Source organism: Pleurodeles waltl, unplaced genomic scaffold, assembly GCF_031143425.1.
Source record: "Pleurodeles waltl isolate 20211129_DDA unplaced genomic scaffold, aPleWal1.hap1.20221129 scaffold_86, whole genome shotgun sequence".
In the NCBI taxonomy this organism is placed as follows: Eukaryota; Metazoa; Chordata; class Amphibia; order Caudata; family Salamandridae; genus Pleurodeles; species Pleurodeles waltl.
In genome coordinates this window covers 1,435,569-1,456,857 of record NW_027150400.1, presented here as the reverse complement: position 1 = coordinate 1,456,857, position 21,289 = coordinate 1,435,569, and the positions used below count along the sequence as shown (strand labels likewise).

Here is a 21,289-nt window from a genome sequence, read left to right as displayed (position 1 = left end):
GGGTATTCCTGGTGCAGCAGGGAAATGTGCCCCCTGGAGACATCTCGCAGTCACTATGTGGACAAGCAAGAGCTCTGGAGCTCTGGAGCTCCCAGCTGATCACAGCAAGATGGAGTGCTTTCAGATGTTATTTGGAGTGAAAAAAAGAGCTGTGAGAAAGCTGTGTGATATTGTGAGAAAAGTCAATTAAAGAAGAACTAGTGGTAATGAAGCATTTGTAATTGAAAGGTTTCCTAATGTGTTTGAATCCATGAAAAGTGTAAAATGAAAGGTTTCCTATAAGAAATGTAAGTGTAGAAGTAAAAAGTGTAAGGAACTTCGCGTTCCCTGACCGGGAATCGAACCCGGGCCGCGGCAGTGAGAGCGCCGAATCCTAACCACTAGACCACCAGGGAGCAGGCACAGGTCGTCCACCACCACCCAATATAGAAACAAGAACTGGTCAGCAGGCTACTCAGGATCCCATTTCCTATTACAGGAAAATTAAAGCAGACATGCAAGGACACACCATTTTCAGGCACAGCATGAAGAAAGAAATTGACTGCACCTCAAATGCACTCACAACTCTTCACACTTTACAGCTCTCCAAGACCTAGCACACCCTCATAAGACATCCCATCCTTCAGCAGTAATAGCACTTACACACTTAACTAGCAGGAAAATTCAGAAGTACAATTAAAGGGACGATCAGTGCTTCTTCTCAGAGCCCCGATAGGAGGGCAGCTCTTAGCTTTCCCAGGTCAACGCAGGCATCTCCAGCTCTACATGTGCAGGCTTTTACTTAAGGTGCTGGGACCTGCACTCCTCTTTTACAATGCTGTGTATAGAACTACGAGTCCCACAATGCAGTGTAACACATGACCTGCTGTCGATAGTCATGGAAGAACCTCGGAACTAGAAAAGCTCTGATGAGATTAGTGGGTGGGCACGTCCGGGTCACTGCTTGTTTTCCTTTCTCAGTGTGTCTGTAAATTATACAACTTTACACTTTATCTAAAGATAAAAGGTTTCACCTTCCTATAAAACAATTCCTCCTTCAGAGTGTGCCCCAACATTTCATTTACTTAGTGTGAGAAAACAAAATAGCTTAAATGCATTTTTTTTATCATGCAGTACTTTCCTTTTTATCTCATGAAAAATCCTTGATTCCACCTTTCCTTTTTCAAGGAAGTAGGCAGGAAGTTTAAATGAAAAGGGAGAAATGGTTGTGAAAAAGAGTCTTAGGTCCAAATTGTGGGTGCTAGATTTTGAAAGGTACTTGATGGCATGAATAAATGTTTCGATTTGGAGGAGGTGTGTGGATGAAAGAAAAATGGGCGTACTCTGTAGTATGAGTGTGAGATTGTAAACGGTATTTGAAGTAAATATTGATTGCTGGTGCTCTGAAAATGTAGGTTTAAGCCTTTAAAAGAAGAGGCAGTTTCCCAGTTGGGGAATTGAACCCCAGTCTCCCAGGTTCCAGACAGGGACACTCTCCACTATACTAAGTAGGACGAGATATTTTTGTGTGTGCTGAGCAGCTCCTTCTTCTGTCCAACCCGCCCTCTCTGTGCCAAGCGTCTGAGTTTTTCCATTTCTCACTTCCTTCCCACCCACACGGGGGGGCAGAGCTGGCTTAAGGATGCTGCAACTGTTGCACTGGCACTGCTCGCTCACATGCACGGGGGCACCCACCTCAGGGGGGGGGGGGCGCTCTGCTTAGTCTCAACTTAACATTTAATACAACCTGCTGCAGAGTTCCTTCCCTTTACAGATTTCAGGCAACAATCAAAATGGCAACACAACTCTTCTCATTAATCTTCCTGCCAGAGAGAGCCCAGATTTTTGCCTGCTAGCAGCAGGGCCGGCTGTAGCCCTGGTGGCTGGAAGACAGTCTTTTTTGGCACCCCCCAACCCCCTTCACTCCATCACCACCTACTCGGATTCACTCACTGCCACCTGCCAAATGTGCCCCTCATCTATCCATAGCCCCTCTCACATAGATTAGATTTGTTTTAAAGAGCTGGATAGCTGCTTGACTATCCAGACAGCTCTCCACATTAGATATGGTTCTGTTCTTTGCGTCAGGCACATGAACCCTCTACGCTATTTTATATCTAGTCAAAGCTGCCTCTGGACAAAACCACCAACTCTCTCCCTAGCAGGAACGGTAATCACAAGAGGTATCTTGGCATTTTATTTGCTTTCTGTAGTTTGGACACACAAGGAACTTTCCAGCATGAGCTTTTAAATCGCAAGTTTCGTAAGTTATTGCTAAACACAGCGCCCCCCGAGGTCAGCAACTCCAATCCTGGTCAGCACCCGGTGCGGCCGCACTGCTCGCACCTCCCTAAACCCGGCCCTGAGTGGCAGTTTTGCATCGCCATGAAATTGTCATGCCGTTGAGGTCAGTGTGTGACGTGGCCAAGGCTATCCTATTTGAGGACTCCGGGAGAGACAGCTGCTCCCTTAATGAAGGAGTGGCCTTCTGACTGAAGTCACCTGAGGCAGGGGCCCACTGTCAGAGGCCTTATGGGGCAGGGACCCGCTGCAACTCCTGGCTTGCCCCATGCAACCCCTGGAGAACCCTAAATGACATCCATGTAAGTGCCTACTGTCGAGGTCAGCAAGGTCAGTGTGTGGCTCGGCCCAGGCTATCCTATCTGAGGTCTCCTGAAGGGACAGCTGCCACCTTAAAGAAGGAGTGGCGTTCTGACTGGCGCCAACTGAGGTAGGGGCCCGCTGTCAGAGGCCATATGGGGGAGGGGCCCGCTGCGACATCTGGCTTGCCCCTTGCGACCCCTGGTGACCCCTAGGTGACATCCATGCGAGCGCTTGCCGTGAAGGTTAGCGTGTGGCGCGGCCAAGGCTATCCTCCCCTGAGGCTCCTGAAGGGACAGCTGGCGCCTGAAGTAAGGAGTGGCCTTCTGACCGAAGTCACCTAAGGCAGGTGCCCGCCGTCAGAGGCCTTATGGGGCAGGGGCTAAAGGGACATTTTAAGTCCAGCCAGAAGGCAGAAGGTTTGGTCTGTGCTGTCCTGGGGCAGGACTTCCTCCTTAGTAGGGCTGCCACCTGGCTGTGTTTTTTGAACTACCTCGTCTGTACGTTTAATTCCAGGCTGGTAAAAATATTGAGAAAAGCTGTGAAATTCAGGTTCTCAGAAAGGAGGCAACCCCAATCTTATACACACTGCGCTGACACTTACAAAGGGTATTCCTGGTGCAGCAGGGAAATGTGCCCCCTGGAGACATCTTGCAGTCACTATGTGGACAAGCAAGAGCTCTGGAGCTCTGGAGCTCTCAGCTGATCACAGCAAGATGGAGTGCTTTCAGATGTTATTTGGAGTGAAAAAAAGAGCTGTGAGAAAGCTGTGTGATATTGTGAGAAAAGTCAATTAAAGAAGAACTAGTGGTAATGAAGCATTTGTAATTGAAAGGTTTCCTAATGTGTTTGAATCCATGAAAAGTGTAAAATGAAAGGTTTCCTATAAGAAATGTAAGTGTAGAAGTAAAAAGTGTAAGGAACTTCGCGTTCCCTGACCGGGAATCGAACCCGGGCCGCGGCGGTGAGAGCGCTGAATCCTAACCACTAGACCACCAGGGAGCAGGGACAGGTCGTCCACCACCACCCAATATAGAAACAAGAACTGGTCAGCAGGCTACTCAGGATCCCATTTCCTATTACAGGAAAATTAAAGCAGACATGCAAGGACACACCATTTTCAGGCACAGCATGAAGAAAGAAATTGACTGCACCTCAAATGCACTCACAACTCTTCACACTTTACAGCTCTCCAAGACCTAGCACACCCTCATAAGACATCCCATCCTTCAGCAGTAATAGCACTTACACACTTAACTAGCAGGAAAATTCAGAAGTACAATTAAAGGGACGATCAGTGCTTCTTCTCAGAGCCCCGATAGGAGGGCAGCTCTTAGCTTTCCCAGGTCAACGCAGGCATCTCCAGCTCTACATGTGCAGGCTTTTACTTAAGGTGCTGGGACCTGCACTCCTCTTTTACAATGCTGTGTATAGAACTACGAGTCCCACAATGCAGTGTAACACATGACCTGCTGTCGATAGTCATGGAAGAACCTCGGAACTAGAAAAGCTCTGATGAGATTAGTGGGTGGGCACGTCCGGGTCACTGCTTGTTTTCCTTTCTCAGTGTGTCTGTAAATTATACAACTTTACACTTTATCTAAAGATAAAAGGTTTCACCTTCCTATAAAACAATTCCTCCTTCAGAGTGTGCCCCAACATTTCATTTACTTAGTGTGAGAAAACAAAATAGCTTAAATGCATTTTTTTTATCATGCAGTACTTTCCTTTTTATCTCATGAAAAATCCTTGATTCCACCTTTCCTTTTTCAAGGAAGTAGGCAGGAAGTTTAAATGAAAAGGGAGAAATGGTTGTGAAAAAGAGTCTTAGGTCCAAATTGTGGGTGCTAGATTTTGAAAGGTACTTGATGGCATGAATAAATGTTTCGATTTGGAGGAGGTGTGTGGATGAAAGAAAAATGGGCGTACTCTGTAGTATGAGTGTGAGATTGTAAACGGTATTTGAAGTAAATATTGATTGATGGTGCTCTGAAAATGTAGGTTTAACCCTTTAAAAGAAGAGGCAGTTTCCCAGTTGGGGAATTGAACCCCAGTCTCCCAGGTCCCAGGCAGGGACACTCTCCACTATACTAAGTAGGAAGAGATATTTTTGTGTGTGCTGAGCAGCTCCTTCTTCTGTCAAACCCGCCCTCTCTGTGCCAAGCGTCTGAGTTTTTCCATTTCTCACTTCCTTCCCACCCACACGGGGGGCAGAGCTGGCTAAAGGATGCTGCAACTGTTGCACTCGCACTGCTCGCTCACATGCACGGGGGCACCCACCTCAGGGGGGGGGGGCGCTCTGCTTAGTCTCAACTTAACATTTAATACAACCTGCTGCAGAGTTCCTTCCCTTTACAGATTTCAGGCAACAATCAAAATGGCAACACAACTCTTCTCATTAATCTTCCTGCCAGAGAGAGCCCAGATTTTTGCCTGCTAGCAGCAGGGCCGGCTGTAGCCCTGGTGGCTGGAAGACAGTCTTTTTTGGCACCCCCCAACCCCCTTCACTCCATCACCACCTACTCGGATTCACTCACTGCCACCTGCCAAATGTGCCCCTCATCTATCCATAGCCCCTCTCACATAGATTAGATTTGTTTTAAAGAGCTGGATAGCTGCTTGACTATCCAGACAGCTCTCCACATTAGATATGGTTCTGTTCTTTGCGTCAGGCACATGAACCCTCTACGCTATTTTATATCTAGTCAAAGCTGCCTCTGGACAAAACCACCAACTCTCTCCCTAGCAGGAACGGTAATCACAAGAGGTATCTTGGCATTTTATTTGCTTTCTGTAGTTTGGACACACAAGGAACTTTCCAGCATGAGCTTTTAAATCGCAAGTTTCGTAAGTTATTGCTAAACACAGCGCCCCCCGAGGTCAGCAACTCCAATCCTGGTCAGCACCCGGTGCGGCCGCACTGCTCGCACCTCCCTAAACCCGGCCCTGAGTGGCAGTTTTGCATCGCCATGAAATTGTCATGCCGTTGAGGTCAGTGTGATGTGGCCAAGGCTATCCTATTTGAGGACTCCGGGAGAGACAGCTGCTCCCTTAATGAAGGAGTGGCCTTCTGACTGAAGTCACCTGAGGCAGGGGCCCACTGTCAGAGGCCTTATGGGGCAGGGACCCGCTGCAACTCCTGGCTTGCCCCATGCAACCCCTGGAGAACCCTAAATGACATCCATGTAAGTGCCTACTGTCGAGGTCAGCAAGGTCAGTGTGTGGCTCGGCCCAGGCTATCCTATCTGAGGTCTCCTGAAGGGACAGCTGCCACCTTAAAGAAGGAGTGGCGTTCTGACTGGCGCCAACTGAGGTAGGGGCCCGCTGTCAGAGGCCATATGGGGGAGGGGCCCTCTGCGACATCTGGCTTGCCCCTTGCGACCCCTGGTGACCCCTAGGTGACATCCATGCGAGCGCTTGCCGTCAAGGTCAGCGTGTGGCACGGCCAAGGCTATCCTCCCCTGAGGCTCCTGAAGGGACAGCTGGCGCCTGAAGTAAGGAGTGGCCTTCTGACCGAAGTCACCTGAGGCAGGTGCCCGCCGTCAGAGGCCTTATGGGGCAGGGGCTAAAGGGACATTTTAAGTCCAGCCAGAAGGCAGAAGGTTTGGTCTGTGCTGTCCTGGGGCAGGACTTCCTCCTTAGTAGGGCTGCCACCTGGCTGTGTTTTTTGAACCACCTCGTCTGTACGTTTAATTCCAGGCTGGTAAAAATATTGAGAAAAGCTGTGAAATTCAGGTTCTAAGAAAGGAGGCAACCCCAATCTTATACACACTGCGCTGACACTTACAAAGGGTATTCCTGGTGCAGCAGGGAAATGTGCCCCCTGGAGACATCTTGCAGTCACTATGTGGACAAGCAAGAGCTCTGGAGCTCTGGAGCTCTCAGCTGATCACAGCAAGATGGAGTGCTTTCAGATGTTATTTGGAGTGAAAAAAAGAGCTGTGAGAAAGCTGTGTGATATTGTGAGAAAAGTCAATTAAAGAAGAACTAGTGGTAATGAAGCATTTGTAATTGAAAGGTTTCCTAATGTGTTTGAATCCATGAAAAGTGTAAAATGAAAGGTTTCCTATAAGAAATGTAAGTGTAGAAGTAAAAAGTGTAAGGAACTTCGTGTTCCCTGACCGGGAATCGAACCCGGGCCGCGGCGGTGAGAGCGCTGAATCCTAACCACTAGACCACCAGGGAGCAGGGACAGGTCGTCCACCACCATCCAATATAGAAACAAGAACTGGTCAGCAGGCTACTCAGGATCCCATTTCCTATTACAGGAAAATTAAAGCAGACATGCAAGGACACACCATTTTCAGGCACAGCATGAAGAAAGAAATTGACTGCACCTCAAATGCACTCACAACTCTTCACACTTTACAGCTCTCCAAGACCTAGCACACCCTCATAAGACATCCCATCCTTCAGCAGTAATAGCACTTACACACTTAACTAGCAGGAAAATTCAGAAGTACAATTAAAGGGACGATCAGTGCTTCTTCTCTGAGCCCCGATAGGAGGGCAGCTCTTAGCTTTCCCAGGTCAACGCAGGCATCTCCAGCTCTACATGTGCAGGCTTTTACTTAAGGTGCTGGGACCTGCACTCCTCTTTTACAATGCTGTGTATAGAACTACGAGTCCCACAATGCAGTGTAACACATGACCTGCTGTCGATAGTCATGGAAGAACCTCGGAACTAGAAAAGCTCTGATGAGATTAGAGGGTGGGCACGTCCGGGTCACTGCTTGTTTTCCTTTCTCAGTGTGTCTGTAAATTATACAACTTTACACTTTATCTAAAGATAAAAGGTTTCACCTTCCTATAAAACAATTCCTCCTTCAGAGTGTGCCCCAACATTTCATTTACTTAGTGTGAGAAAACAAAATAGCTTAAATGCATTTTTTTTATCATGCAGTACTTTCCTTTTTATCTCATGAAAAATCCTTGATTCCACCTTTCCTTTTTCAAGGAAGTAGGCAGGAAGTTTAAATGAAAAGGGAGAAATGGTTGTGAAAAAGAGTCTTAGGTCCAAATTGTGGGTGCTAGATTTTGAAAGGTACTTGATGGCATGAATAAATGTTTCGATTTGGAGGAGGTGTGTGGATGAAAGAAAAATGGGCGTACTCTGTAGTATGAGTGTGAGATTGTAAACGGTATTTGAAGTAAATATTGATTGCTGGTGCTCTGAAAATGTAGGTTTAAGCCTTTAAAAGAAGAGGCAGTTTCCCAGTTGAGGAATTGAACCCCAGTCTCCCAGGTCCCAGGCAGGGACACTCTCCACTATACTAAGTAGGAAGAGATATTTTTGTGTGTGCTGAGCAGCTCCTTCTTCTGTCCAACCCGCCCTCTCTGTGCCAAGCGTCTGAGTTTTTCCATTTCTCACTTCCTTCCCACCCACACGGGGGGGCAGAGCTGGCTTAAGGATGCTGCAACTGTTGCACTCGCACTGCTCGCTCACATGCACGGGGGCACCCACCTCAGGGGGGGGGGGGGGGCGCTCTGCTTAGTCTCAACTTAACATTTAATACAACCTGCTGCAGAGTTCCTTCCCTTTACAGATTTCAGGCAACAATCAAAATGGCAACACAACTCTTCTCATTAATCTTCCTGCCAGAGAGAGCTCAGATTTTTGCCTGCTAGCAGCAGGGCCGGCTGTAGCCCTGGTGGCTGGAAGACAGTCTTTTTTGGCACCCCCCAACCCCCTTCACTCCATCACCACCTACTCGGATTCACTCACTGCCACCCGCCAAATGTGCCCCTCATCTATCCATAGCCCCTCTCACATAGATTAGATTTGTTTTAAAGAGCTGGATAGCTGCTTGACTATCCAGACAGCTCTCCACATTAGATATGGTTCTGTTCTTTGCGTCAGGCACATGAACCCTCTACGCTATTTTATATCTAGTCAAAGCTGCCTCTGGACAAAACCACCAACTCTCTCCCTAGCAGGAACGGTAATCACAAGAGGTATCTTGGCATTTTATTTGCTTTCTGTAGTTTGGACACACAAGGAACTTTCCAGCATGAGCTTTTAAATCGCAAGTTTCGTAAGTTATTGCTAAACACAGCGCCCCCCGAGGTCAGCAACTCCAATCCTGGTCAGCACCCGGTGCGGCCGCACTGCTCGCACCTCCCTAAACCCGGCCCTGAGTGGCAGTTTTGCATCGCCATGAAATTGTCATGCCGTTGAGGTCAGTGTGTGACGTGGCCAAGGCTATCCTATTTGAGGACTCCGGGAGAGACAGCTGCTCCCTTAATGAAGGAGTGGCCTTCTGACTGAAGTCACCTGAGGCAGGGGCCCACTGTCAGAGGCCTTATGGGGCAGGGACCCGCTGCAACTCCTGGCTTGCCCCATGCAACCCCTGGAGAACCCTAAATGACATCCATGTAAGTGCCTACTGTCGAGGTCAGCAAGGTCAGTGTGTGGCTCGGCCCAGGCTATCCTATCTGAGGTCTCCTGAAGGGACAGCTGCCACCTTAAAGAAGGAGTGGCGTTCTGACTGGCGCCAACTGAGGAAGGGGCCCGCTGTCAGAGGCCATATGGGGGAGGGGCCCGCTGCGACATCTGGCTTGCCCCTTGCGACCCCTGGTGACCCCTAGGTGACATCCATGCGAGCGCTTGCCGTCAAGGTCAGCGTGTGGCCCGGCCAAGGCTATCCTCCCCTGAGGCTCCTGAAGGGACAGCTGGCGCCTGAAGTAAGGAGTGGCCTTCTGACCGAAGTCACCTGAGGCAGGTGCCCGCCGTCAGAGGCCTTATGGGGCAGGGGCTAAAGGGACATTTTAAGTCCAGCCAGAAGGCAGAAGGTTTGGTCTGTGCTGTCCTGGGGCAGGACTTCCTCCTTAGTAGGGCTGCCACCTGGCTGTGTTTTTTGAACTACCTCGTCTGTACGTTTAATTCCAGGCTGGTAAAAATATTGAGAAAAGCTGTGAAATTCAGGTTCTAAGAAAGGAGGCAACCCCAATCTTATACACACTGCGCTGACACTTACAAAGGGTATTCCTGGTGCAGCAGGGAAATGTGCCCCCTGGAGACATCTTGCAGTCACTATGTGGACAAGCAAGAGCTCTGGAGCTCTCAGCTGATCACAGCAAGATGGAGTGCTTTCAGATGTTATTTGGAGTGAAAAAAAGAGCTGTGAGAAAGCTGTGTGATATTGTGAGAAAAGTCAATTAAAGAAGAACTAGTGGTAATGAAGCATTTGTAATTGAAAGGTTTCCTAATGTGTTTGAATCCATGAAAAGTGTAAAATGAAAGGTTTCCTATAAGAAATGTAAGTGTAGAAGTAAAAAGTGTAAGGAACTTCGTGTTCCCTGACCGGGAATCGAACCCGGGCCGCGGCGGTGAGAGCGCTGAATCCTAACCACTAGACCACCAGGGAGCAGGGACAGGTCGTCCACCACCATCCAATATAGAAACAAGAACTGGTCAGCAGGCTACTCAGGATCCCATTTCCTATTACAGGAAAATTAAAGCAGACATGCAAGGACACACCATTTTCAGGCACAGCATGAAGAAAGAAATTGACTGCACCTCAAATGCACTCACAACTCTTCACACTTTACAGCTCTCCAAGACCTAGCACACCCTCATAAGACATCCCATCCTTCAGCAGTAATAGCACTTACACACTTAACTAGCAGGAAAATTCAGAAGTACAATTAAAGGGACGATCAGTGCTTCTTCTCTGAGCCCCGATAGGAGGGCAGCTCTTAGCTTTCCCAGGTCAACGCAGGCATCTCCAGCTCTACATGTGCAGGCTTTTACTTAAGGTGCTGGGACCTGCACTCCTCTTTTACAATGCTGTGTATAGAACTACGAGTCCCACAATGCAGTGTAACACATGACCTGCTGTCGATAGTCATGGAAGAACCTCGGAACTAGAAAAGCTCTGATGAGATTAGAGGGTGGGCACGTCCGGGTCACTGCTTGTTTTCCTTTCTCAGTGTGTCTGTAAATTATACAACTTTACACTTTATCTAAAGATAAAAGGTTTCACCTTCCTATAAAACAATTCCTCCTTCAGAGTGTGCCCCAACATTTCATTTACTTAGTGTGAGAAAACAAAATAGCTTAAATGCATTTTTTTTATCATGCAGTACTTTCCTTTTTATCTCATGAAAAATCCTTGATTCCACCTTTCCTTTTTCAAGGAAGTAGGCAGGAAGTTTAAATGAAAAGGGAGAAATGGTTGTGAAAAAGAGTCTTAGGTCCAAATTGTGGGTGCTAGATTTTGAAAGGTACTTGATGGCATGAATAAATGTTTCGATTTGGAGGAGGTGTGTGGATGAAAGAAAAATGGGCGTACTCTGTAGTATGAGTGTGAGATTGTAAACGGTATTTGAAGTAAATATTGATTGCTGGTGCTCTGAAAATGTAGGTTTAAGCCTTTAAAAGAAGAGGCAGTTTCCCAGTTGAGGAATTGAACCCCAGTCTCCCAGGTCCCAGGCAGGGACACTCTCCACTATACTAAGTAGGAAGAGATATTTTTGTGTGTGCTGAGCAGCTCCTTCTTCTGTCCAACCCGCCCTCTCTGTGCCAAGCGTCTGAGTTTTTCCATTTCTCACTTCCTTCCCACCCACACGGGGGGGCAGAGCTGGCTTAAGGATGCTGCAACTGTTGCACTCGCACTGCTCGCTCACATGCACGGGGGCACCCACCTCAGGGGGGGGGGGGGGCGCTCTGCTTAGTCTCAACTTAACATTTAATACAACCTGCTTCAGAGTTCCTTCCCTTTACAGATTTCAGGCAACAATCAAAATGGCAACACAACTCTTCTCATTAATCTTCCTGCCAGAGAGAGCTCAGATTTTTGCCTGCTAGCAGCAGGGCCGGCTGTAGCCCTGGTGGCTGGAAGACAGTCTTTTTTGGCACCCCCCAACCCCCTTCACTCCATCACCACCTACTCGGATTCACTCACTGCCACCCGCCAAATGTGCCCCTCATCTATCCATAGCCCCTCTCACATAGATTAGATTTGTTTTAAAGAGCTGGATAGCTGCTTGACTATCCAGACAGCTCTCCACATTAGATATGGTTCTGTTCTTTGCGTCAGGCACATGAACCCTCTACGCTATTTTATATCTAGTCAAAGCTGCCTCTGGACAAAACCACCAACTCTCTCCCTAGCAGGAACGGTAATCACAAGAGGTATCTTGGCATTTTATTTGCTTTCTGTAGTTTGGACACACAAGGAACTTTCCAGCATGAGCTTTTAAATCGCAAGTTTCGTAAGTTATTGCTAAACACAGCGCCCCCCGAGGTCAGCAACTCCAATCCTGGTCAGCACCCGGTGCGGCCGCACTGCTCGCACCTCCCTAAACCCGGCCCTGAGTGGCAGTTTTGCATCGCCATGAAATTGTCATGCCGTTGAGGTCAGTGTGTGACGTGGCCAAGGCTATCCTATTTGAGGACTCCGGGAGAGACAGCTGCTCCCTTAATGAAGGAGTGGCCTTCTGACTGAAGTCACCTGAGGCAGGGGCCCACTGTCAGAGGCCTTATGGGGCAGGGACCCGCTGCAACTCCTGGCTTGCCCCATGCAACCCCTGGAGAACCCTAAATGACATCCATGTAAGTGCCTACTGTCGAGGTCAGCAAGGTCAGTGTGTGGCTCGGCCCAGGCTATCCTATCTGAGGTCTCCTGAAGGGACAGCTGCCACCTTAAAGAAGGAGTGGCGTTCTGACTGGCGCCAACTGAGGAAGGGGCCCGCTGTCAGAGGCCATATGGGGGAGGGGCCCGCTGCGACATCTGGCTTGCCCCTTGCGACCCCTGGTGACCCCTAGGTGACATCCATGCGAGCGCTTGCCGTCAAGGTCAGCGTGTGGCCCGGCCAAGGCTATCCTCCCCTGAGGCTCCTGAAGGGACAGCTGGCGCCTGAAGTAAGGAGTGGCCTTCTGACCGAAGTCACCTGAGGCAGGTGCCCGCCGTCAGAGGCCTTATGGGGCAGGGGCTAAAGGGACATTTTAAGTCCAGCCAGAAGGCAGAAGGTTTGGTCTGTGCTGTCCTGGGGCAGGACTTCCTCCTTAGTAGGGCTGCCACCTGGCTGTGTTTTTTGAACTACCTCGTCTGTACGTTTAATTCCAGGCTGGTAAAAATATTGAGAAAAGCTGTGAAATTCAGGTTCTAAGAAAGGAGGCAACCCCAATCTTATACACACTGCGCTGACACTTACAAAGGGTATTCCTGGTGCAGCAGGGAAATGTGCCCCCTGGAGACATCTTGCAGTCACTATGTGGACAAGCAAGAGCTCTGGAGCTCTCAGCTGATCACAGCAAGATGGAGTGCTTTCAGATGTTATTTGGAGTGAAAAAAAGAGCTGTGAGAAAGCTGTGTGATATTGTGAGAAAAGTCAATTAAAGAAGAACTAGTGGTAATGAAGCATTTGTAATTGAAAGGTTTCCTAATGTGTTTGAATCCATGAAAAGTGTAAAATGAAAGGTTTCCTATAAGAAATGTAAGTGTAGAAGTAAAAAGTGTAAGGAACTTCGTGTTCCCTGACCGGGAATCGAACCCGGGCCGCGGCGGTGAGAGCGCTGAATCCTAACCACTAGACCACCAGGGAGCAGGGACAGGCTGTCCACCACCACCCAATATAGAAACAAGAACTGGTCAGCAGGCTACTCAGGATCCCATTTCCTATTACAGGAAAATTAAAGCAGACATGCAAGGACACACCATTTTCAGGCACAGCATGAAGAAAGAAATTGACTGCACCTCAAATGCACTCACAACTCTTCACACTTTACAGCTCTCCAAGACCTAGCACACCCTCATAAGACATCCCATCCTTCAGCAGTAATAGCACTTACACACTTAACTAGCAGGAAAATTCAGAAGTACAATTAAAGGGACGATCAGTGCTTCTTCTCTGAGCCCCGATAGGAGGGCAGCTCTTAGCTTTCCCAGGTCAACGCAGGCATCTCCAGCTCTACATGTGCAGGCTTTTACTTAAGGTGCTGGGACCTGCACTCCTCTTTTACAATGCTGTGTATAGAACTACGAGTCCCACAATGCAGTGTAACACATGACCTGCTGTCGATAGTCATGGAAGAACCTCGGAACTAGAAAAGCTCTGATGAGATTAGAGGGTGGGCACGTCCGGGTCACTGCTTGTTTTCCTTTCTCAGTGTGTCTGTAAATTATACAACTTTACACTTTATCTAAAGATAAAAGGTTTCACCTTCCTATAAAACAATTCCTCCTTCAGAGTGTGCCCCAACATTTCATTTACTTAGTGTGAGAAAACAAAATAGCTTAAATGCATTTTTTTTATCATGCAGTACTTTCCTTTTTATCTCATGAAAAATCCTTGATTCCACCTTTCCTTTTTCAAGGAAGTAGGCAGGAAGTTTAAATGAAAAGGGAGAAATGGTTGTGAAAAAGAGTCTTAGGTCCAAATTGTGGGTGCTAGATTTTGAAAGGTACTTGATGGCATGAATAAATGTTTCGATTTGGAGGAGGTGTGTGGATGAAAGAAAAATGGGCGTACTCTGTAGTATGAGTGTGAGATTGTAAACGGTATTTGAAGTAAATATTGATTGCTGGTGCTCTGAAAATGTAGGTTTAAGCCTTTAAAAGAAGAGGCAGTTTCCCAGTTGAGGAATTGAACCCCAGTCTCCCAGGTCCCAGGCAGGGACACTCTCCACTATACTAAGTAGGAAGAGATATTTTTGTGCGTGCTGAGCAGCTCCTTCTTCTGTCCAACCCGCCCTCTCTGTGCCAAGCGTCTGAGTTTTTCCATTTCTCACTTCCTTCCCACCCACACGGGGGGGCAGAGCTGGCTTAAGGATACTGCAACTGTTGCACTCTCACTGCTCGCTCACATGCACGGGGGCACCCACCTCAGGGGGGGGGGGCGCTCTGCTTAGTCTCAACTTAACATTTAATACAACCTGCTGCAGAGTTCCTTCCCTTTACAGATTTCAGGCAACAATCAAAATGGCAACACAACTCTTCTCATTAATCTTCCTGCCAGAGAGAGCTCAGATTTTTGCCTGCTAGCAGCAGGGCCGGCTGTAGCCCTGGTGGCTGGAAGACAGTCTTTTTTGGCACCCCCCAACCCCCTTCACTCCATCACCACCTACTCGGATTCACTCACTGCCACCCGCCAAATGTGCCCCTCATCTATCCATAGCCCCTCTCACATAGATTAGATTTGTTTTAAAGAGCTGGATAGCTGCTTGACTATCCAGACAGCTGTCCACATTAGATATGGTTCTGTTCTTTGCGTCAGGCACATGAACCCTCTACGCTATTTTATATCTAGTCAAAGCTGCCTCTGGACAAAACCACCAACTCTCTCCCTAGCAGGAACGGTAATCACAAGAGGTATCTTGGCATTTTATTTGCTTTCTGTAGTTTGGACACACAAGGAACTTTCCAGCATGAGCTTTTAAATCGCAAGTTTCGTAAGTTATTGCTAAACACAGCGCCCCCCGAGGTCAGCAACTCCAATCCTGGTCAGCACCCGGTGCGGCCGCACTGCTCGCACCTCCCTAAACCCGGCCCTGAGTGGCAGTTTTGCATCGCCATGAAATTGTCATGCCGTTGAGGTCAGTGTGTGACGTGGCCAAGGCTATCCTATTTGAGGACTCCGGGAGAGACAGCTGCTCCCTTAATGAAGGAGTGGCCTTCTGACTGAAGTCACCTGAGGCAGGGGCCCACTGTCAGAGGCCTTATGGGGCAGGGACCCGCTGCAACTCCTGGCTTGCCCCATGCAACCCCTGGAGAACCCTAAATGACATCCATGTAAGTGCCTACTGTCGAGGTCAGCAAGGTCAGTGTGTGGCTCGGCCCAGGCTATCCTATCTGAGGTCTCCTGAAGGGACAGCTGCCACCTTAAAGAAGGAGTGGCGTTCTGACTGGCGCCAACAGAGGTAGGGGCCCGCTGTCAGAGGCCATATGGGGGAGGGGCCCGCTGCGACATCTGGCTTGCCCCTTGCGACCCCTGGTGACCCCTAGGTGACATCCATGCGAGCGCTTGCCGTGAAGGTTAGCGTGTGGCGCGGCCAAGGCTATCCTCCCCTGAGGCTCCTGAAGGGACAGCTGGCGCCTGAAGTAAGGAGTGGCCTTCTGACCGAAGTCACCTAAGGCAGGTGCCCGCCGTCAGAGGCCTTATGGGGCAGGGGCTAAAGGGACATTTTAAGTCCAGCCAGAAGGCAGAAGGTTTGGTCTGTGCTGTCCTGGGGCTGGACTTCCTCCTTAGTAGGGCTGCCACCTGGCTGTGTTTTTTGAACTACCTCGTCTGTACGTTTAATTCCAGGCTGGTAAAAATATTGAGAAAAGCTGTGAAATTCAGGTTCTAAGAAAGGAGGCAACCCCAATCTTATACACACTGCGCTGACACTTACAAAGGGTATTCCTGGTGCAGCAGGGAAATGTGCCCCCTGGAGACATCTCGCAGTCACTATGTGGACAAGCAAGAGCTCTGGAGCTCTGGAGCTCCCAGCTGATCACAGCAAGATGGAGTGCTTTCAGATGTTATTTGGAGTGAAAAAAAGAGCTGTGAGAAAGCTGTGTGATATTGTGAGAAAAGTCAATTAAAGAAGAACTAGTGGTAATGAAGCATTTGTAATTGAAAGGTTTCCTAATGTGTTTGAATCCATGAAAAGTGTAAAATGAAAGGTTTCCTATAAGAAATGTAAGTGTAGAAGTAAAAAGTGTAAGGAACTTCGCGTTCCCTGACCGGGAATCGAACCCGGGCCGCGGCGGTGAGAGCGCCGAATCCTAACCACTAGACCACCAGGGAGCAGGCACAGGTCGTCCACCACCACCCAATATAGAAACAAGAACTGGTCAGCAGGCTACTCAGGATCCCATTTCCTATTACAGGAAAATTAAAGCAGACATGCAAGGACACACCATTTTCAGGCACAGCATGAAGAAAGAAATTGACTGCACCTCAAATGCACTCACAACTCTTCACACTTTACAGCTCTCCAAGACCTAGCACACCCTCATAAGACATCCCATCCTTCAGCAGTAATAGCACTTACACACTTAACTAGCAGGAAAATTCAGAAGTACAATTAAAGGGACGATCAGTGCTTCTTCTCAGAGCCCCGATAGGAGGGCAGCTCTTAGCTTTCCCAGGTCAACGCAGGCATCTCCAGCTCTACATGTGCAGGCTTTTACTTAAGGTGCTGGGACCTGCACTCCTCTTTTACAATGCTGTGTATAGAACTACGAGTCCCACAATGCAGTGTAACACATGACCTGCTGTCGATAGTCATGGAAGAACCTCGGAACTAGAAAAGCTCTGATGAGATTAGTGGGTGGGCACGTCCGGGTCACTGCTTGTTTTCCTTTCTCAGTGTGTCTGTAAATTATACAACTTTACACTTTATCTAAAGATAAAAGGTTTCACCTTCCTATAAAACAATTCCTCCTTCAGAGTGTGCCCCAACATTTCATTTACTTAGTGTGAGAAAACAAAATAGCTTAAATGCATTTTTTTTATCATGCAGTACTTTCCTTTTTATCTCATGAAAAATCCTTGATTCCACCTTTCCTTTTTCAAGGAAGTAGGCAGGAAGTTTAAATGAAAAGGGAGAAATGGTTGTGAAAAAGAGTCTTAGGTCCAAATTGTGGGTGCTAGATTTTGAAAGGTACTTGATGGCATGAATAAATGTTTCGATTTGGAGGAGGTGTGTGGATGAAAGAAAAATGGGCGTACTCTGTAGTATGAGTGTGAGATTGTAAACGGTATTTGAAGTAAATATTGATTGCTGGTGCTCTGAAAATGTAGGTTTAAGCCTTTAAAAGAAGAGGCAGTTTCCCAGTTGGGGAATTGAACCCCAGTCTCCCAGGTTCCAGACAGGGACACTCTCCACTATACTAAGTAGGACGAGATATTTTTGTGTGTGCTGAGCAGCTCCTTCTTCTGTCCAACCCGCCCTCTCTGTGCCAAGCGTCTGAGTTTTTCCATTTCTCACTTCCTTCCCACCCACACGGGGGGGCAGAGCTGGCTTAAGGATGCTGCAACTGTTGCACTGGCACTGCTCGCTCACATGCACGGGGGCACCCACCTCAGGGGGGGGGGGGGCGCTCTGCTTAGTCTCAACTTAACATTTAATACAACCTGCTGCAGAGTTCCTTCCCTTTACAGATTTCAGGCAACAATCAAAATGGCAACACAACTCTTCTCATTAATCTTCCTGCCAGAGAGAGCCCAGATTTTTGCCTGCTAGCAGCAGGGCCGGCTGTAGCCCTGGTGGCTGGAAGACAGTCTTTTTTGGCACCCCCCAACCCCCTTCACTCCATCACCACCTACTCGGATTCACTCACTGCCACCTGCCAAATGTGCCCCTCATCTATCCATAGCCCCTCTCACATAGATTAGATTTGTTTTAAAGAGCTGGATAGCTGCTTGACTATCCAGACAGCTCTCCACATTAGATATGGTTCTGTTCTTTGCGTCAGGCACATGAACCCTCTACGCTATTTTATATCTAGTCAAAGCTGCCTCTGGACAAAACCACCAACTCTCTCCCTAGCAGGAACGGTAATCACAAGAGGTATCTTGGCATTTTATTTGCTTTCTGTAGTTTGGACACACAAGGAACTTTCCAGCATGAGCTTTTAAATCGCAAGTTTCGTAAGTTATTGCTAAACACAGCGCCCCCCGAGGTCAGCAACTCCAATCCTGGTCAGCACCCGGTGCGGCCGCACTGCTCGCACCTCCCTAAACCCGGCCCTGAGTGGCAGTTTTGCATCGCCATGAAATTGTCATGCCGTTGAGGTCAGTGTGTGACGTGGCCAAGGCTATCCTATTTGAGGACTCCGGGAGAGACAGCTGCTCCCTTAATGAAGGAGTGGCCTTCTGACTGAAGTCACCTGAGGCAGGGGCCCACTGTCAGAGGCCTTATGGGGCAGGGACCCGCTGCAACTCCTGGCTTGCCCCATGCAACCCCTGGAGAACCCTAAATGACATCCATGTAAGTGCCTACTGTCGAGGTCAGCAAGGTCAGTGTGTGGCTCGGCCCAGGCTATCCTATCTGAGGTCTCCTGAAGGGACAGCTGCCACCTTAAAGAAGGAGTGGCGTTCTGACTGGCGCCAACTGAGGTAGGGGCCCGCTGTCAGAGGCCATATGGGGGAGGGGCCCGCTGCGACATCTGGCTTGCCCCTTGCGACCCCTGGTGACCCCTAGGTGACATCCATGCGAGCGCTTGCCGTGAAGGTTAGCGTGTGGCGCGGCCAAGGCTATCCTCCCCTGAGGCTCCTGAAGGGACAGCTGGCGCCTGAAGTAAGGAGTGGCCTTCTGACCGAAGTCACCTAAGGCAGGTGCCCGCCGTCAGAGGCCTTATGGGGCAGGGGCTAAAGGGACATTTTAAGTCCAGCCAGAAGGCAGAAGGTTTGGTCTGTGCTGTCCTGGGGCAGGACTTCCTCCTTAGTAGGGCTGCCACCTGGCTGTGTTTTTTGAACTACCTCGTCTGTACGTTTAATTCCAGGCTGGTAAAAATATTGAGAAAAGCTGTGAAATTCAGGTTCTCAGAAAGGAGGCAACCCCAATCTTATACACACTGCGCTGACACTTACAAAGGGTATTCCTGGTGCAGCAGGGAAATGTGCCCCCTGGAGACATCTTGCAGTCACTATGTGGACAAGCAAGAGCTCTGGAGCTCTGGAGCTCTCAGCTGATCACAGCAAGATGGAGTGCTTTCAGATGTTATTTGGAGTGAAAAAAAGAGCTGTGAGAAAGCTGTGTGATATTGTGAGAAAAGTCAATTAAAGAAGAACTAGTGGTAATGAAGCATTTGTAATTGAAAGGTTTCCTAATGTGTTTGAATCCATGAAAAGTGTAAAATGAAAGGTTTCCTATAAGAAATGTAAGTGTAGAAGTAAAAAGTGTAAGGAACTTCGCGTTCCCTGACCGGGAATCGAACCCGGGCCGCGGCGGTGAGAGCGCTGAATCCTAACCACTAGACCACCAGGGAGCAGGGACAGGTCGTCCACCACCACCCAATATAGAAACAAGAACTGGTCAGCAGGCTACTCAGGATCCCATTTCCTATTACAGGAAAATTAAAGCAGACATGCAAGGACACACCATTTTCAGGCACAGCATGAAGAAAGAAATTGACTGCACCTCAAATGCACTCACAACTCTTCACACTTTACAGCTCTCCAAGACCTAGCACACCCTCATAAGACATCCCATCCTTCAGCAGTAATAGCACTTACACACTTAACTAGCAGGAAAATTCAGAAGTACAATTAAAGGGACGATCAGTGCTTCTTCTCAGAGCCCCGATAGGAGGGCAGCTCTTAGCTTTCCCAGGTCAACGCAGGCATCTCCAGCTCTACATGTGCAGGCTTTTACTTAAGGTGCTGGGACCTGCACTCCTCTTTTACAATGCTGTGTATAGAACTACGAGTCCCACAATGCAGTGTAACACATGACCTGCTGTCGATAGTCATGGAAGAACCTCGGAACTAGAAAAGCTCTGATGAGATTAGTGGGTGGGCACGTCCGGGTCACTGCTTGTTTTCCTTTCTCAGTGTGTCTGTAAATTATACAACTTTACACTTTATCTAAAGATAAAAGGTTTCACCTTCCTATAAAACAATTCCTCCTTCAGAGTGTGCCCCAACATTTCATTTACTTAGTGTGAGAAAACAAAATAGCTTAAATGCATTTTTTTTATCATGCAGTACTTTCCTTTTTATCTCATGAAAAATCCTTGATTCCACCTTTCCTTTTTCAAGGAAGTAGGCAGGAAGTTTAAATGAAAAGGGAGAAATGGTTGTGAAAAAGAGTCTTAGGTCCAAATTGTGGGTGCTAGATTTTGAAAGGTACTTGATGGCATGAATAAATGTTTCGATTTGGAGGAGGTGTGTGGATGAAAGAAAAATGGGCGTACTCTGTAGTATGAGTGTGAGATTGTAAACGGTATTTGAAGTAAATATTGATTGATGGTGCTCTGAAAATGTAGGTTTAACCCTTTAAAAGAAGAGGCAGTTTCCCAGTTGGGGAATTGAACCCCAGTCTCCCAGGTCCCAGGCAGGGACACTCTCCACTATACTAAGTAGGAAGAGATATTTTTGTGTGTGCTGAGCAGCTCCTTCTTCTGTCAAACCCGCCCTCTCTGTGCCAAGCGTCTGAGTTTTTCCATTTCTCACTTCCTTCCCACCCACACGGGGGGCAGAGCTGGCTAAAGGATGCTGCAACTGTTGCACTCGCACTGCTCGCTCACATGCACGGGGGCACCCACCTCAGGGGGGGGGGGCGCTCTGCTTAGTCTCAACTTAACATTTAATACAACCTGCTGCAGAGTTCCTTCCCTTTACAGATTTCAGGCAACAATCAAAATGGCAACACAACTCTTCTCATTAATCTTCCTGCCAGAGAGAGCCCAGATTTTTGCCTGCTAGCAGCAGGGCCGGCTGTAGCCCTGGTGGCTGGAAGACAGTCTTTTTTGGCACCCCCCAACCCCCTTCACTCCATCACCACCTACTCGGATTCACTCACTGCCACCTGCCAAATGTGCCCCTCATCTATCCATAGCCCCTCTCACATAGATTAGATTTGTTTTAAAGAGCTGGATAGCTGCTTGACTATCCAGACAGCTCTCCACATTAGATATGGTTCTGTTCTTTGCGTCAGGCACATGAACCCTCTACGCTATTTTATATCTAGTCAAAGCTGCCTCTGGACAAAACCACCAACTCTCTCCCTAGCAGGAACGGTAATCACAAGAGGTATCTTGGCATTTTATTTGCT

General features: G+C 48.3%; 7 non-coding genes across 7 annotated transcripts; all 7 read right to left on the bottom strand.

Annotated features, from left to right (window-relative positions):
* Positions 1-323: 323 nt before the first annotated feature.
* On the bottom strand, positions 324-395 carry TRNAE-CUC (transfer RNA glutamic acid (anticodon CUC)). Its single transcript has one exon. It is a non-coding gene; the product is annotated as a tRNA-Glu (tRNA).
* Positions 396-3,510: 3,115 nt separating this feature from the next.
* On the bottom strand, positions 3,511-3,582 carry TRNAE-CUC (transfer RNA glutamic acid (anticodon CUC)). Its single transcript has one exon. It is a non-coding gene; the product is annotated as a tRNA-Glu (tRNA).
* A 3,111-nt stretch (positions 3,583-6,693) lies between these two features.
* On the bottom strand, positions 6,694-6,765 carry TRNAE-CUC (transfer RNA glutamic acid (anticodon CUC)). Its single transcript has one exon. It is a non-coding gene; the product is annotated as a tRNA-Glu (tRNA).
* Positions 6,766-9,875: 3,110 nt separating this feature from the next.
* On the bottom strand, positions 9,876-9,947 carry TRNAE-CUC (transfer RNA glutamic acid (anticodon CUC)). Its single transcript has one exon. It is a non-coding gene; the product is annotated as a tRNA-Glu (tRNA).
* A 3,109-nt stretch (positions 9,948-13,056) lies between these two features.
* Positions 13,057-13,128, bottom strand: TRNAE-CUC (transfer RNA glutamic acid (anticodon CUC)). Its single transcript has one exon. It is a non-coding gene; the product is annotated as a tRNA-Glu (tRNA).
* A 3,114-nt stretch (positions 13,129-16,242) lies between these two features.
* Positions 16,243-16,314, bottom strand: TRNAE-CUC (transfer RNA glutamic acid (anticodon CUC)). The gene has a single exon. It is a non-coding gene; the product is annotated as a tRNA-Glu (tRNA).
* A 3,116-nt stretch (positions 16,315-19,430) lies between these two features.
* Positions 19,431-19,502, bottom strand: TRNAE-CUC (transfer RNA glutamic acid (anticodon CUC)). Its single transcript has one exon. It is a non-coding gene; the product is annotated as a tRNA-Glu (tRNA).
* Between the last annotated feature and the right edge of the window lie 1,787 nt (positions 19,503-21,289).